Here is an 18,652-nt window from a genome sequence, read left to right as displayed (position 1 = left end):
GTTATGAGATATATTAAAATTCATTTGTTTCTCCCTTTTTCTCCAGCAAATTTCGTCTCTTCATCTCTGCATTTCTCTTTTGGGTTCTATCTTAGGAAAAATAATATAGAGTACCTACATCCAGTAGCTTGAAACAGAGACATTCTGCACTAGAATCTCGTTATATATATACATATATATATGTGTACCATACCTTTGAACTTTGGCTTAATACGTAAACCAAATAGATTCTAATGAAGTAAATTCTCAGGTTTGTCCAGCTCTGTTGGCTTTTACAAAGCATTTCAATCTGTATGCAAGCATCTCACTCATCTCCTTAATGTGAAAGACTGATTATTATTCCCATTTGCTGAAGTTTTGGTATCAGGACTCCAAAGGATTAAGTAAACATTTATACATTGTTACTTCACTGAGTAATTTCCTCTCTTTCTTATCAGTATTAGCTAGAGAGTAAAGCTGAGTGAATATGTAGTTCTGCATGTGACAGCTAGCTTTTGGTGATCCTTAAATAACAGAAATGAAATGCAAAGGAAAAAAGTTTGGTTATTATCAAGCACATCGTTCATGATAGGTGGTATTGGCAGTCATGAATAATGAGGCTAAACCAACTAACAGAAAAAAAATAAACAGTCCAGCTATGCAGAAACTAGAAACAACTAGAAACTCTGACTAGAGAACAGATGTCACACAAGCATAAACTAGATTTCAAGCAGGAAAACAAAAGAGAAAGAAAAGCAAACATTATGAATGAGACCAAGAAACGAGTCTGCATCCAAAATTAAGCATGGAAGATAAAAATAAGTTAATGAAAGGAGTCTTTTCTATTTCACTGAAGAAGCAATGAGAATTAAGTGAGACTGATGCCAGAAATAATTCTGCAAAACATGCTTACAGCTGGTAAAGGTGTTTAATGAGTGCTACAACCCTCAAGAGAATGAGAAGCACAATTTTTCTTTTGAAACTAAGAAAAGATGAAATAGACCAGTTAAAGCTGACCTTCATAAGAACTTCTGGGATAGTACAACTACCTTAATTGGGCAAGAGTCATAATATGAGCAAACAGGACTGATAGCTCAAAGAAATGTAACAGAGCCGTTAGATACAATAAGCAAGCTCTTCCAAAGAACAAGTGCAACTGAATTAGCCAAGATCAAAATAACAGAGAAAGTCAAGTTATTTTTAAGTCATAGCAGTAAAGATACTGCAGCATAAAGCTCAATGTACTCTTGAAAAATGACATGAGAATCTCAGCAACTGCTTAGGCCTGAATGACCTCTATTCTATTCAATATTGTTGCTGGCAAGTTTAAAGACAGTTCAAATATATCTACACTACAATTCTGCACAAGCCTTTGTATCTACTTGTAGTATGAAGTTAAGGTCAAGTGTAAAGGATATGGGAGGGATAATGGATAGCACAGTCAAGAACTTAGAAAGAAATAAAAACATTCAAGTAAGAATATCCAACAACAAAGTACAATATCAAAAGACTCCAAAGATGGAAAAAACAGCAACATATACAATAGAGATTATAGACCTGCAGCAGAGGAGAGCATTTTCAATGGGACTAAAACAGATAAAGAGATCTGCAATATGTGCAGTGCAGTAAAAAAAGCTGCCAGCCATCCAGCTGCATTAGTTACAATCATGTTATTGGATCAATGACCCATCTATCTTCATCTGCATTGTAAAGCCAGCAGCACAGTAATCTCAGCAATAAAAAGCGGTAGCAGCCTGAAAGACTATGATCAAAGGTTAGGGATGTACAGTAAAATATTTCTGAGGTATGACAACTTCAGGATGTCAGTTAAAAAAAAAAAAGCAAAAAACCTCACAAAACAAGACATGCTACTGCACTGAGGCTGTAACAGTTAACACACAGAGGTGCAGGAAGAGGGAGGATTACCACAGGTGATTTCTGTCTAGCTTTCTAACAGAATTCAGAGAGAATATATTCTTTCTGTAAATTCACACAGAAAGCAAGCTGCAACATGCACATCAAGAAAAATGCAAAGATAAAGCCACTGATGTATAATAAAGCCGTAAGGAAAAAACATCCCTTGAGATGAGCACATAACTCATCAGGAGACTGACAATATCAAAACAACCTCAAAGTAAACTGAGGATCTACACTGAAACATACCTCCTGATTTATCCATGGGAAAAATATTCACAGTGCTCGTGATGCTAAACACATTCTGACATTTTAATTTTTATCATGTCCTCTTAGAAGGTATCATGGGGCGGGAATCCACTTGCAAAGTTATTCTAAGAAATCACAAGGATCTCAGCCAGTTAAGATTATAGCTGATGACCCTGTAACAGAAATATCAAAGAAGAAGTCCAGGACTATGAATAACTACAGTTATTGATACTAAAGACATGCTTAAATGACTGCCAACATTTGAACACCGTCCCATACATAGGCAGGTTGAAACTGTTCTGAGAACATAAAAACAAGAAATCTGAGACAAATCGAAGAGCTATATAGATTCTTTTTTTAAAAAAAAATATTTTGTTAAAATCTGTAAAAATAAAGTTTGCAAGAGCTTAATTGATTCCCATTGTGGAAAGAAAGGAGCCACAGTCCAGGAAAAAAGAAAGTTTCAGTCAACTTACACTGCGATGAATTTTCCTCCAGCCACACACTTTGCAAAGGTCTTCAGACTTGATGAGCTCGAGCCAAGTGCAACCTACCTGGCTGAAGTGATGGACACAGTACTTGAATTGGCTAGAAATCCTGTCCACTGCCCATAGCAAAGAACAAGAGCAAGGTAAATTGTAGCAGTTGGCTGCCTGAAATAATGAGGCTGGAGATCTGCCTAGCATTCAGGCTGGATACCTCGAGAAGAGGATATTGAAAGGTTTAGTTGTTGGTCTATGAATTAACTACTACTGTTTCCAAATATGTTATTTAGCTTGCAAAAACATTTAGATAAGAAACATTTTTCTGTAGGTAGTGACCCTGTATTAGATAGCCCTAAGTGGGAGTTAGTGGGTTATTCAATCACTTTTGAAGTGATCAGTTTTTATTTCCACAAGCTTAATGTAAGTCATTCTAAAAGTAATTTTCAATGGAAACAAGACGACAATAACACTGTTTGATAGAGCAAATTTTCAGCTGCAAAAATGCTATTTTTCACCAGTCACCACCATTAGCTATGCATTTTTACCAGAAATGAACAAGAGCCTGCATGCTGTGTTTGGAAAAATCTGCAAGGGCAGAGGTGACCCACTGTCACTGCAGTCACCACTGCTGAACCACACCAACCACTGCTTCACTGTGCTCACATCCACTGCTTAGACTCCATAAATATTCAACTAATGTCAATGAATGTCAGTGGGTGCTATTTTTTTCAAATGGAGGAATTCAGTTACACATCTTTGCTTCATAAGATGGAGTGACGGCACCAGTGGACAGGGGAAGGGTGATGGATGTCATCTACATGGACTTCGCAAAGCCTTTGACATGGTCTCTCAGCACATCCTTCTCTCTAAATTGGAGAGGTATGAGTTTGAAGGATGGATTAAGAATTAGTTAGCTAGTCACAGCCAAAGGGTTGTGATTAATGGTTCTATGTCTGGATAGAGGCCAGTCATGAGTGATGTCCCCCAAGGGTCAGTCTTGGGACTGATGCTCTTCAACATTTTTATCAATGTCATAGATGATGGCATCAAGTGCACCCTTAGCAAGACTGCAGATGACACCAAGCTGAGCGGTGCAGTCAATACACTGGAAGAAAGGGAAGCCATCCAAAGGGACCTAGTGGAGCCAAGAATTGGATCCACAGATCCCTGTCGAATATTCTCAGGATATTCTATGATTCTCTGATTTTTCTGAATTGTGTACATAGATTAGAATCCTTTGAACCTTTAACAACTAACAATCACCAAAGTACAATGTAAGAATACTTATATACAGTAAAAAGTCTTTTAAAGAGGCTCTCTCACTGAAGTACTGTGCGCTAATAAAGAAGCTAGTTACAGTCGTTAATCATATTAAAATTTGGATACCTTTGCATTTGTGAAGCTCCCTGTAGCTGCCTTGAATACTTATACAAAACTGTTTTAAGTACTTGCTCAAAGTCATTCAGCAAGTCTGCATAACAGCAGGGAACTAAACGGTTTCTCAGATTCCAGATAATTTTTTTTAACCACCATCTCTCTGAGTTGATACAATTATTAGCAGAAATAATTGGGTTAAATTCACTATCACGACATTTTCAGAAAATCTAATACGCATAACGTAAATTCATTTCAGTTTAAATTGTATTTTGAAATATCCTTTATACTAGAAATATTATTGAGATACTTCCAAAAACTTTAAATGAGGTTTACTAGGCATGGGCTGAAGAGAAAACCAAGACATTGATAACATCTTTTCCTCCAATGAGAGTTGCAACAAAACTTTTTAACTCTCATAGTATTGTAACAGAGATCATCATCAGGTTGAACAGTGACCAAAAAAAAAACATTTCAACAGTGGCAGGTGGTTTGATAAATCCTGGCAAACTAAAAGTGATAGAAATGTTCATTCTCTATTAACTAATAAGTATACATCCTGAAATGTAATTGAATCTAAAAATGATTAATGCACATAACATTTATCAACTACAGTATATGACCTTTAACTACTGAGGTAATAAAATGGTTGCTGAAGTAGGTCAAGGAATGAGGTAGTTTGTAATAAAGATCATACTATTGCAACATTGTACTTCAAGGGCAGGAAGCAGATAGGTCAAAAGTGTGATGTTATTAAACTCATATCATCTATTTAATCAATGTATTCCCCAATAACCATAATGATTACGGATACATCAAGCTAGTACTGAGTATGTGTTGTTTTGTTGGTGGAGGTGGTGTTTTTTGTTTTTTTTTTTTTTGTATTTAGAGTGAGTTGCTTCAATAAAGGTCAAGCAACAGAGCAGAAGAATGCAATGATACAGTATTATCCGGAACCATAGGATACATCCTCCTCTTCTCCCCCTCTTGACTTGATAGACTGAAAGTTGCAAGTCTTAGAGAAAAAAAAAAAAAAAAAAAAAAAAGGTAAAAAAAATTTGGCCTGATTGCTTAAGGAAGACAACCCTAATCAACTGATACTACTGCCACTGAAGTTACCCAATACTACTAGTGGACAGCAAGTCCTTCTATTCTGAGCAACAGAATCAAAAAAAGTGGTGCAGATTTCTGAGCTACAGACATCCAAAAATCCTAGTGCTTGCTACTCATGATCATGTTGACAGCAAAACACTAGGCAGCACATTTCAAAATGAATAAATACAGAACATAAGTAAACAAAACCCCCAAACTTCAATTACCTACCTAGCTCTGCCACCTTTTTAAAATTCATTCACTACTAGAGCTGAGTAGATATTTGAGGATAATTTGAGAACCAATTGCACTTTTTTTAAACTCAAAAAAAAAAAAAAAAAAAAAAAAAAAAAAAAAAAAAAAGGAGAGAAGAAAAAAAAAGAGCATTAGTGCATTAAAGGCCTAATTCCACCTTCTCTCAGATCTAAATACAATATCTTCTAAACATTAGCAAGTATTCGGAAATATTGTTCAGAAATTGAACTAAATAAGTGCAGGCAGCTGAAAATGCCCTACAGTTTCAAAAAGTATATATATTCAAGTTATAAATTTTCACCAAGAGAAATGAAAATTTGCATTGTTTGAACAAAACTGTTCAAACAGTTCAAGCAGTGATCCAGCTGCTGCCTGCTAAATTCAATTACACAGGTAAAAGAAAAAAAAAAAACATAATGTAAGACTACCATTGTGTGGAATAGCAAACCAAGAAAGAATGCAAGAAAGACTGCACACAAGTTCAAATTTAATGTGTGGTTGGGAAGCTAACCTTCATATTAACAGATTACGTAGCTGTATAGGCTATACGTAACACTGCAAAAGCTATCTTAAACACTAATGAAAGAGTGACACAAAAATACAGTGGGCAACATACTATATTTTCACACTGACCTAAAATAATTCTGGACAAGACCTCTTCCTGCATTTAAACTTCAGAGGTTATTCATCAGAACTAAAATATGACTGCTTACACTGGACATAATTTTTTCCAAGTTGTAGATTGAAAGGATACCCAGAATTACTTTGTTGGCATAATTTAAAACAATGTACTGGATCATGCTTTAACTTTTACTGCTGCTTCTTTCAGAGAGTGACTTCCTTTGTTCAGCTTTTCTACCACATGCATTTTCTGTTTGTCTTGTTTCTTAAGATATTACTCAGTTCTTCCAAATTGCTTGATTGCACCTACATGTATTTATTTTGGAACTTTTTTGCAAATCTATTCATTTTATTGTACTAAAGCTTACAATAGCTGAACATACACTCAAGAAGCATGGTTATCTGACCTGTGTCAAAATGCATGTTTTTGCAGTTACAAATCTAAAACTACAAATACTTGGTTTGGAGTTAATTTATGAACTGAGTGATAATATGATAATATAATATTACATCATTTCTATGCTTTGTCATAAGCAATTATAAAAATATAAAATTACTGTGAAAAAAAACTCAAGTAGAGGGGATGCCAACAAACTAGAAGAAAAAAATATGATTAATATTAAATAGATGTTTTCTTCTCTTATGGTCTTTTCTGTGTGTTGTATTCAACTTTACAAGGTTCCAAGTCATTTTTAGAAGTTTTTTGTTACAATGCATTTGGGTTTCCCTCTGCTTGACAGTTTCCTCACTTAGTTGCAGGAGGCTGAACGAGCACTGTAAATCATCAGTTAATGAAAAATGCTTTGTACACTTCAAAAAATTTCACCCACATTATCCATATCTTAAAAAAAATTATGAGCAATTATGAAATTAAAGATACAAGAAAATATATTTCATCAAGAGCCATGAGTACGTATAAAATCAGAATATTTTTTTAATTTATTATTTAAAGCCATAACATTTGCACTGATTATATACAACGGGACCACTATCAGCCGACATTCAGAGAATAGTATATGTAGCATGAAAATGTCCTGAAAAGTTCTTCTGATTTTCTCCATTTAATTTTTGGCCACAGACTTAGCATAACTAAATTTCCAAGTGAAGAGACTGGAAGATTTTCTTTTCTACTTAGAACCAAAAATTCTGTTATGCCTTTCAGCCATCTGAAACACAACATTGGCTTAGATATAATTTTCCATATTAAAAATCTGTATAAAGCAACAAGAAGAAAACATATTTAAACCCATTTCCAAGAAAGCACAGGTAATTTCATTCAATGCACTTTATCTAGAGAGCATACTTGAAGAAATATACGTCTGACCTTAATAGACTTGAAAGGTGGGCTCAGAAGAATCTAATGAGGTTTATCACAGCAAAGTGCAAGGTTTTGCACTTGGGCCAGAGGAATCCCAGGCATAAGTACGAAATGGGAGGAGCAATTCTTGAGAGACCCGCAGAGAAGGACCTGAGGGTCATGATGGATGAAAAACTTAATGTGAGCCAGCAGTGTGCGTGCCCTTTGCAGCTCAGAAAGCAAATGGCATCCTGGGCTCCGTCAGAAGAGGGGTGGCAAGCAGAGACAGGGAGGTGGCTGTCCCTCTCTGTGTCCCTATCTGGAGTGTTCAGGTCTGGGGCCCCCTGTACAAGAAAGGGAGCTGTTGGAGAGAGTCCAGAGGAGGGTGACAAAGATGATTAGAGGGCTGGAGCACCTGCCCTATGACAAGAGGCTGAGGGATCTGGGCTTGTTCAGCCTGGAGAAGGCTGCCGGGTGACCTCATTGCAGCATTTCAGAACCTAAAGGGAGACGATAAACAGGAGGGAAGCCAACTCTTTGGAAGGGTAGATAATAGCAGGACAAGGGGAAATGGTTTTAAGTTAAGAGGGGGAAAGATCTAGGCTGGATATAAGAAGGAAGTTACTGTGAGAGTGGTGAGGTGCTGGAACAGGCTGCTCAGAGAGGTTGTGGATGCCCTGTCCCTAGAGGTGTTCAAGGCCAGGTTGAATGGGGCCCTGGGCAGCCTGGTCTAATATTAAATATGGAGGTTGGCAGCTCTGCCTGTAGCAGGGGGGGTTGGAGCTTCATGATTTTTGTCATCCCTTCCATCCCTGGCCATTCTATAATTCTATGATCTGTTGCTGAAACTTCTACTTCACAATTATCCTATTCAGGTTGGGCAATTAATGACCTACAGAGAGTAGATAGATCTGTGCTTTAGGCATTTATGAACTCTGTTCACAGTTGTTTCCACATGGTTAAAGTGTAGGATCCAGTCCCCTGTGTTTATTCCCTTGTCATCACAGTATCTCCCCATCTACAGAGAAAAAAAACTTAAAAGACACTGGAAGAATGTCTGTATTTAAGTCTCTTATACCAAACTAAGAACCAAAACAGTGCAAAAAATATAACATGATTTTAATACAATCTCATGATTTTAATACAGGAAATTGCATTTACTGCTCATATGGGAAATCTTATACTGGCAAACTTCAGCAGTTGCAGCAGTCATTTTGCCTCTGTAAGGGTATGAATGCACAAAAAACCTCTTCCTTCCCTTATTATCCAATTTTCAACACATGCAGGCACAAAGAGGTGCATAAGTATTTACATCTATACTAGAATACTCCTCCTTCTGCTTCCCCTTCTCAGTCAGATACAACAGCACCTATTACAGTAGATACACACAGGAAAGAAGTTACCTTCCTCATAGAATCACAGATCTATCAAGGTTGAAAAAGATCTCCAAGATCTTCAACCTAACACAAAAGTCTCCAAGTTTAGTCTAGTCCAATGTTCAACCTATCACTCCCATGACTGCTAACCATGTCCCTTAATGCCACATCTACTCTTTCCTTGAAAACCTTCAGGGACTGACTCTACCACTTCCCTGGGCAGTTCCAATACCTGTTTGTTTCACTGTTTCTGATACGAGCCATGGTGCCATTGGCCTTCTTGGCCACCTGGGCAGGGTAGGCTTATGTTTAGCTAGCTGTCAACCAACACACCAACACAACCAACACAAGATGCTTTTCCTACATTAAGCTTTCCAGTTTCTCTGTCCCAAGCCTGTAGTGTTTTATGAGACTGTTATGGTCAAAGTGGAGGACCCAATATTTTGTCTTATTAAAGCTCATATAATTGGTCTCAATCCATCAATCCATTCTGTCCAGACTCTTCTGTGCTGTCTTCCTAGCCTCCTCCCAAATTGGTGTCATCTGCAAATTAACTAAGGATTCATTTGATTCTCTTATCTAGATCATCATGGATTTCTCTATGACTTTGTGTACATATAAGATAAACTCACTGCAGCTATTAAAAGAAAGCAAAAAGATTGCAAAAACAGTGACTATTTTTTTCTCCTTAGAAGACAAAAACCAAAGCAAGCCTTGAATTTTGGCAGAATTCAAAGCTGAGAAATTTTACTTCCAAAAATGAAAGCTCTAGAGGCTACAAGAAAGCATTCAGAATACCTCACATAAGATCTCATAATTCACTTTCTTCTAGAACATACATATAGAAAAAACAAATATTAATTTTAGTTGAAAATAAATTTTTTCAGTGAAAAATGCATTTTCAAAACATAAGACTGTGCTCTTACTGTTTTTGAATTGCCACACTAAGTGCATCAGTGGTTTATTGTCTATTCTTTTTCCATCTAGCATATGAGAAAACTCAAAATTCTGCTTCAGGTAAAAAAGGATAAAATGAAGGACCCTTTCTCCTCTTTGTTGTGTATTGCCAGCACTTCAATCCCCTATCACGTAGCCTCTCTGTGCTCTAGCAAGTTCTTTTGCTGCTCTGAATGAAATCTTTCTCTGATCCACTGACATTACAGTGGAAATTGTATCTGCTCTAAGTGGCTTTAATGTACATCAGTGTCCTCTTTCTATCTCTCCTTGCTATATGGCTACGTAGGTGGCCTTCAGTTAAGCATATTGCTATGTTTCAAGGGCAATAGCAGGGGTAAGCAAGTACCTGGGTCCCTTATGGGATTTTAAATGCATTAAATTAACTTTTAAGTGGCTTTTCCACTTCAGGAAGAGTTTAGGAGCAGTCTAAAAGTTTCTGCATTGGATGAGTCACCCTCTAGTTAGCACAGAATGCCAACCACTGGATACATGATAACTGCATGGTTGAAAATGAGCTAAGGAAACATCCAGAACACCCAGGAGAAGCACTGGGAACACAACACAGATTTTATTTCATGGCTATATTGATGACTAAAAAATGGCAAAAGCTAAGGAGACGTTCATCTGGTCTGTTTTATGTAGAAATAAAGCAACAGGAATTTTGGAGCTGTACAGCAATTTGTGCACTTTATCTGATTACTCTTACAATATATTAAAATTGTATGAGAAATTATCACATGTTTATGATATAAAGAATATTTTTAGGCAATTAGAATAAGCAGGAAGCACAAAAACACATTTATTGCATTTTACTGCTGTAGGTTCTTTTACATTTAAAAATAAAAATGAGACATTCAGAAAGATGACTTATGTAGTAGGCACTATGACTCACAGACCTTGCAAAACAGATGGGACTTTTTATTAGGTTTGAGTAAATTAAATAACAAATATGCTGAATAGCATACTAATCAGGCATATCAAAGACATGAGTAGGGGCTTTACTCTTTTTAGGCCTTCAGACAAATTCATTCACCGCAGAGAGGCAACTGTACACGTTAATAAAGGTTTATCCCAAGATACTGCTTAAAACTCAGAGCTTATACGTAAGAACTTGTACCAATGCCACTATTTCTTACATTTTGCATAAACACTCATAAATAACTTCAACCATTTCAGCCCTTTTCTCCACCTTTTACCTCAAGATAAAAAAAAATCTCATGATTGTTCATTATTCTAGAGCAAAATTGTGCAAATACTTAAGCACGCAGACATTTCATTCTAACTGATAGCACTATTGAAGTTAACTGAGTTGTTCACATGATGATGTGATCAAATAAGTAATCATGCCCACAGTGAGACAGTTGCTCTTATTTCTGTTCCTTGGTTCCTTCCATGATGAACACCAAATTCCCTGAATAGCCTACGCCAGTACAATTTTGGATAGTAACCTTACATATCATGGTTTCTGTATAAATTTTGTTCTATTAAAAAATATAACCTTTTCAATATTGTTAAACAAATATCTTCTTTTGCACTGTAAGAATCCACGTAGGCAGTTACGCACTTCTATCTAGAACTATCAATCTCAGAGAGACTTAATGCATGTCGTGTTAGAAAGTAGAACTTAGGTATTTTAAAAGTGTTTCCCAAATTCTTATTTGTGTTGTATGCAATCAGTGTGAAAGAAAAAATCATCCAATACCAACATTATTTTGCAAAGCAATAAAAAACTACTATTCCTCTTTCTTGAATCTAAAGTATTTTATCCATTTGTTCCTCTTCAGCACAATTTTGGAAACTTATACTGGATAACGATACTACATTCTCTATAAATTCAAGCTTCAGAAATTGAATACAATAAAGCAGAAATAAAAACGGAAATAGAACATGAAGTTTCCAAGCACAGAATGAAGAGAAAGCAGTTGTGTTGACTCTGTAGGCATGAGAATTCCTAGGAGAGAAGAAACAGAAACCTAAACTTAATAAATTTGAGAAGAAATCTTCAGGGAAAAAAATAACAAAACATCATTTTCATCTGAAGCCGATAAGAATTTGATTATAAAAGATATGTAATATTTTTTCTATTCTCAGAAATGGATTGGTATACAGAAATAATAAGACTCAAAGCTGAGAAGCAGAGGAAGCTTTCCACAGATTACTGTTGATGTCATGCTCTTTACAGTCTATACTACACAATGAAGTTTCACTGAGATGTACCTGAAAAATGATAAAGATCATATCTTCCAGTTCTAGCAAGGATTACAGAAAAGTTAGATAGGAAGAAACCTCAACAGACTTTGAGGCTGAAAGCGGCAAGACAGGCACTCATCTGTGCTACATATGAACAACAGAGCAAAGGTGAATGCTCTAACACATAATTTAATAGGTAAACATACACTCTCTCCCTGTCCAGCACAAGGAATAACAAAGTTGGAATCACGCTTCCTAGAATTTTTTGCTTGTCACACAGTTATGAGATTGTCTGCTCAGAAAGGCATCAGACACTCTTCAGGCCTTTCGCACAACTTGACGATAACTATCTGTTCCAACATTCATTTTGGTTAAGCTTAAAGAGTGGTACCTGAAACTTCTGAAGATTTTAATCTATATAAAGATGTGGAACTTTCACTGGTAGATTTTCAGGACTGTGTTTTCCTTTTCTTTTTTTTTTCTATTTTTTTTCTTTTTTTTTTCTTTTTTTTTCTTTTTTTTTTTCTTTTTTTTTTTTTTTTTGTTTGTTTTGTTTGTTTGTTTGTTTCTAATAATTCTTTGAAAAAACATTTTTCCATTTATCTTGTCAATGACCATAGATATAATTCTAAAACTCACTTTCTGGGTAAGGTGCTGGGAATTCACTGGGCTTGTAATAGAAATCATTTGAGCTAACACCACAGAAGATTCCAAATCTACTTCTGTCTCGCACTAAAACGCTGAACAGCCTAACACAAAACTTATTTCTTGGTTTGTCTTATGAAAGCCAGCATAAATGCAAACCATTCAAATATTACCACAGTAAATTAATATTTAATGCCACAGAAAGTATGATAAAGATGGCTGCACCAATCTAGAAGAGATTCCCATCCTATTTATATTGCAGATTTCTTCTAAAAACCTAAAACAGTCATTATCTCTGCCCACCTCAAACTGTCATTTATCAAAATCAGTATTGTATTTCCATTCCTTTGACCATTTTCTTCTTAGACTTTTATTGCTTCAAGAGAAAAGACAAACTGTCAGTCTGCCCAGTGTATGCTGAAGACAAAGTAAAGAGTTTGGCACTTCTCAACAGCTAAGCTAGAAGAAATAATCCGAATTTGGCCTCTGTAAAGAGCAGACAGGCAAGATTAGCTTATACTACACCAAGTAAAGCTCCTCTTTTCAGAAATCTTAATCAATTCAGACCTCGTTCTTTAAGTGAGCTTTCAATGCATTGCAGTTGCCCCCCTATTAATTGTAGGAATGAAAGAGCATTAACGTGTACATTACACTAAAAAATAATATAACAAAAGCATTAAGAGTTTGAAGTACTGTTTCCAAAATTAAAATAAATTTATTTCCATTCCTTTTTGACCCACGTTATATTGTAATATATTTCTGGATTTCATCCTGTGTTGGTTTTTTTCCTGTAAAATCTGCTTTATTGAATTTATTTCTTTCAAAGACAAATGCATGACAAATGGCTGTTTATGGTACGATTTGTACTTTGTATACTGTAGATACTGTAAAATTTATAACTAATGAGAGGAAAAGCAGATTAAGGAATTTGAGAATTCTCAGATTTTACCTCTTTCCCTTTCACGATGTCCAGAGTGACATAAGATTTGTTACTTACTAGTTCCTCAGAAGTACTTAAAAATGTGACTTCTACTCATAAAGCTAAATTGCATTGATCCTCACCAATGTGACTTAAATACCCAACAATAATGACTTAACATATTTTGAGAGATTCATTCATTTGCCGATTAAAAAGAGCACTGTATACTTATAGCTGTGTAGCATATAAATGCTACTACCAAACTGATGTAACATTTAAACATTTCAGGATTCAATTCTTCAACCTTAATTTATATAAAGGTATTTCAGATGTAGAAAAGTTAAATAATCATTGAGAATATCATTGTAATTATTAATCTCTGCTTTCTAAAGAAAGGTAAAAGCAAGATTATGTATGATAATAGGTGACCAGATTAAGAACATTTCCTGTTCAAGTATTGCATCACTGTCATGGCCCAGAAACTTAATGCTCTACCCACTTAGCCATCTGTCCTATTCTAAATCTAACATACTAGCTATTTAATTTCTGAAATTGAAATTTTAACTGATACACATATAATGTTTCTCATTAATGTAAAATGTGTAATTATTGCTCCAGCATAAAAAGATAAATATCATCCATTTTGAGTGCACAAATTAGTTCTGATACTATAGAGACTGTAATTCACACAATAAAGCAAAATAATTAGAGGATTTGTTGATAAGAACAATAACTACACTTTCTCTCCATTTACAGTCACACCTGCTTAGAAATTAAATTGTACTTTTATGCTACATTAAAACAACATTTTCTACAAGAATGTATTATGTTTCTGAAATGCAATTGGAAATGCCTTGGTGATACAGGAAATATTTCTGTTAAGTATCAATCGTGTAATATCACTGCTAAGAGGGGAAAAAAAAAATACAGTCACTAATAACACACAACTCACAACTCCCCACTCACAACTTCCCACTCTCTTTGAACACTGCTGTGAGAACTTACTACTCTTTTTGAGCATTGTTTACATCCTTTTAGCCTCCAGAACCAAGCAGAAGAAACTTTAATATAATGTTTGCTCTAAATGCAACCTCCTATCATTGGCACTCTCAGCTTATTTTCAGTCTGGGAATGCATGCTTTTATCCAGACACTCCTAGTTCATATCAGCTGTTGTATGTTTGAACATCATACTTGGTAAAAAAATTAACACAAATCATTTAATTTTAAAGATGGTAAGACTGTCTTCTTCAAAAACTACTGGGTCATTACTCCATTCAAACCTTCTCTATGACTTTACTGAATTGCTTTACATCCAGATCACAAAATCATAAAGGTTGTAAAAGAACTGTTAAGATCTTGTAGTCCAACCATCAATCCATCACTGTCATGTCCACTCAATTATGTCCCTCAGTGTCACATCTACCCTTTTCTTGAACACCTCCAGGGACGGTGATGCCACTATGTTCTTGGGCAGCCTATTTCAATGCTTGAGTGCTCTTTTAGAGAGTGATTTTTTCCTAATATCTAACCTGAAAATTATGCCTTTTAAGAAATGAGAAGTATAATTTTTATTTGTAGAGTAGTTGTAGTTATTGTGTTTTCTATAAGATCTCAAAGAGAAATTGAAATTGCTGATTAATATCTCCTAGAATCAAAAGAAACAGCAGGATGAAGTCTGTTCTACAACTGCACCACTGCAAAAGGGATTATAAAAAAGTTCTTCTTGGGAAGAGTAGTTACAATACTATGAAGGGATATAGGTTTGCCTGCAGACATCTATGGTTATTCTTCATTATCTGAGGTATGGTTTTGTACTGCTTAGTGAAGAAGAGACAACAATTCAGTATATAAAAATCAAGTAAAAAAGTCCGATTTCTAGAAATAGTTTAGAGCATCCACTAAACACAAAAAGCCAAAATGAGCATTCTTGCCAATGAATGCCAGCAGCCACGTAATCACATTCATAGGTGAGTAAGACTATTCAACAATTATTTGAACAAATTTAGCATTCTTGTATTTCTTCTAGAATAAATCCAATCTATCAGGTGAAATGTATTTAAAGTTATTTTAAGGCGAAAGAACACAGTCTCAACAAAATAGAATATTCCTTTCACTCAATTACAAGGTTTGCCTGGTCTATTGTCTGTTCATGGCATACTAAAAAAATCACATTCCCTTTTTTTATTAAATAAAAAGATCAGACTGCACTACAGTGGGTACTTATCTATTCTGCTGTAATAAGATCAGTAATATCTTTAGAGGATTCCAGCAATAACCCTGAAATTTCATCATATATTGTTAGCTTTCTAGGGGTCCTGCAAAGTGTCCTGGAAGAGGATATAACTGCGGCTCAAAGACTCACATCACAGGCTTCCTGTAACACATATATACACACATGTGCATAAGAAATGAAAGATAGATTTACATGTCTATTGCTGTGCAGTTTTCAATTATGCCAGTTCCTGCTCTGAGAGCTTCCTTTATGACCTCTGCAACTTGGTCTGACATACACATTATTTATAACTACTCACTGAGACGTGCTCTTATCCATAACACGCCACATAATTAGGGACAACTCACAGAATTTTTCTCTTCTACAACTGTTTATTTGTTTTGTTGTTTTATTTTTCTTCTAGAATATTTTTCTTTATGTTGCTATCCTTAAAAAAAAAATACATATAGTAGATGATGGACTGTAATGACAGGATCCTACAATTCAGTAGTTCTGGAATAAAACTCCTTGCAACATTGCAAGCGAATAAAATGATTCATGAAGAAGCAAATCATCCTTGAAAGCTTTCAGATAGATGTTTACATCACTTTATAGATTGGAAAGAGATACAGTCTTTAGAAAATGTGGGATAGATGATTGGACAGTGAGATGGATTGAGAACTGGATAACTGACAAAATTCAGAGGACGATCATCAGTGGTGTAGAGTCTGGTTGGAAGCACATAACTAGTGCTATTTTCCAGGGGTCAGTGCTGAGTTTGACCTTGTTCAAGATCTTCAACAATTACCTAGAAGAAGGGATAGAGTCCACTCTCAGCAAGTTTGCTGACAACACAAAGCTGGGAGGTTTGGCTGACACACATGAAGGCTGTGCTACTATTCAACAGGACCTGGATAGACTTGAGATTTGGGCACGGAGGAACCTGATAAGGTTTAACAAGAGCAAGTGTAGAGTCTTGCACCTGGGGGAGGAATAACTAAAAATAAAAAACTTCTATCCTGCTTAAAAAAATTATGACTAGCACAAGTATTGGAGTAAGAAACGCAGAGAGCAATGAAATTTGCATATGCAATGAAGGTAGGTAGCTTTAAAAAATAGCATTATCTTTTACATTCTCTTTTTTCTCAGTTTCCTAAGAATTGCTATCCACTTTCTGAAAAGTGTTCTATTTGTTTGGATTCTATTTAAGAAAATACTATGAAGGAATCTGTTCAGTATCTATTTTTACATTGTTTAAAAGTGTTTCCCACAGCTGTTTTATGTATTATTTTAGCTGAAAGACTTTATTTTCAGTTCTTTGAGGAATTTGCATCCCCTGACATAAGCTTTTGTCCTCCGGTTCTTCAATTTTACACCAGCTTGAATAATCTTGTATAAATTGTCTTCTCCTTCCTCTTGACAGCATAGCTGGTTAGGATCTCTTCTTAAACTTCTCTTTTCAAAGAATTTGAACCTTGATTTTTCTAACACTCCAAATAACTAAAATCCTTGAATGCTTTTTCCTACCCTCTCCCTTGCTGGCTCATTTCCTTATTATCTCTACTACTATGAGCTCATTAGAACTGCTCACCACATTCACTCACTGCTGTCTGTGAGGCTGTCAAAACTGTATCTTCTTACATTTAGACCACAAGTAACAATTATACTCCATTTGAGAAGATGCTTCATTTGCCTCCAAAGGTAGTGTCTGCAAAACTTTCCAGTATATCAAAGCAGACTGATTTTGAGTGCTTTCTTCAGTTTTGAAGAAACTGTTATCCTCTTGCTAGTTCAAGGTGCAACATTATTTCTGGTAGTTGGCCCTTTAATGAAAATTAGCATTTCGTGTGCTTTCTGCCTTGATGCTCTTTTAAATTTTTTTGTTTTTGAATGAAGAATTTGCACATGTCCACCAACTCCTTCACAGTTTAAGACTGTACTTCTAAATAATTAGCTATACTGGCTAAAAAGCTTCTTAAAATGCAATCAGGTAAATAAGCAGGACTGGAATCTATGCACAATCAAAACTGTTTATGGATTAGCGTGATCATTACGCACAACATACTCGTCAGATCAGGTATTAGACTGTTCAAACCGATACTTGCTTCTGACTGTTTTAAAACAGGTATTTGTATTCTGTGCACACATCTTTGAACAGCAATGTAATGCAAAATATCCAACTTCACTCTCACTAATCTGATTACTATGGTGTATCAAAACCGACCCCTAAAAATATCAAAACAACCATTTTTAAGAGCACTAGCCAGCTCTGTCCAGAGGGAGGGTAAGGAGCATGTTCTCAAAAGAAAGCAACGTTTAAGAGCCATTTGGGATATATATTTTTCTTCCTCTTCACTCCCTCTAAGACAAAAACACTTTTAACAGAGAAACAAAAATGAAACAAAATTGAATGAATAAAAATACAGTATAAATATACTGACTTTTGTTCTTGCTGAAGAATATTTCCACATCAGTTCCTTAGTGCCATATCCTTCAGCAGATTTCCCATCAGACTGTAAAGTTGGACAGAATAACTATGAATTTTACATTAACCCCGTATCTTCCAAGACTATATTTCATCAGATCACAGCCAAACTAATCAGAAAGTCACATTCTTTACTAAGAAATGCTACTTGTTTTATACTTTTTTCATCCTGGACTTATGTAAGGATTAGACAGTCCAAATTGAGTGGATATGTAAAGAGATGTCCCAAGCACATTAAGTGCTTCTCCTCTTCACTGTCACTAGAGATGAAAGGAGAGATTACTAGTTTTCATACTTTCTTTCTAAGAGCTGAACGCCCTCTAACCTACAATGCAATTTACACTACTGATCATGTGAGAGGGAACGGGAAATCACATTTTATATATATCTTCACATGCTGCTTTTTTGTTATTATTACTTTATATATTTATATATAGCCACTTACGTTCCAGATAGCTCAAGAATTTACAACTTACTTTTAGTTTGCAGAACTTGCTTTGAGTGACTGCTGGTGCTTGTAACAGTAAGGAGCCTGCATGGCACAATGTAGCTAAAATGATTCTATGGATTTTGTCAGCAACACATATTCCTAGGTGAAAT

The sequence above is a fragment of the Tympanuchus pallidicinctus genome, unplaced genomic scaffold (assembly GCF_026119805.1).
Source record: "Tympanuchus pallidicinctus isolate F22 unplaced genomic scaffold, pur_lepc_1.0 scaffold5, whole genome shotgun sequence".
Taxonomy (NCBI): Eukaryota; Metazoa; Chordata; class Aves; order Galliformes; family Phasianidae; genus Tympanuchus; species Tympanuchus pallidicinctus.
Note: the sequence above shows the minus strand (reverse complement) of the source record.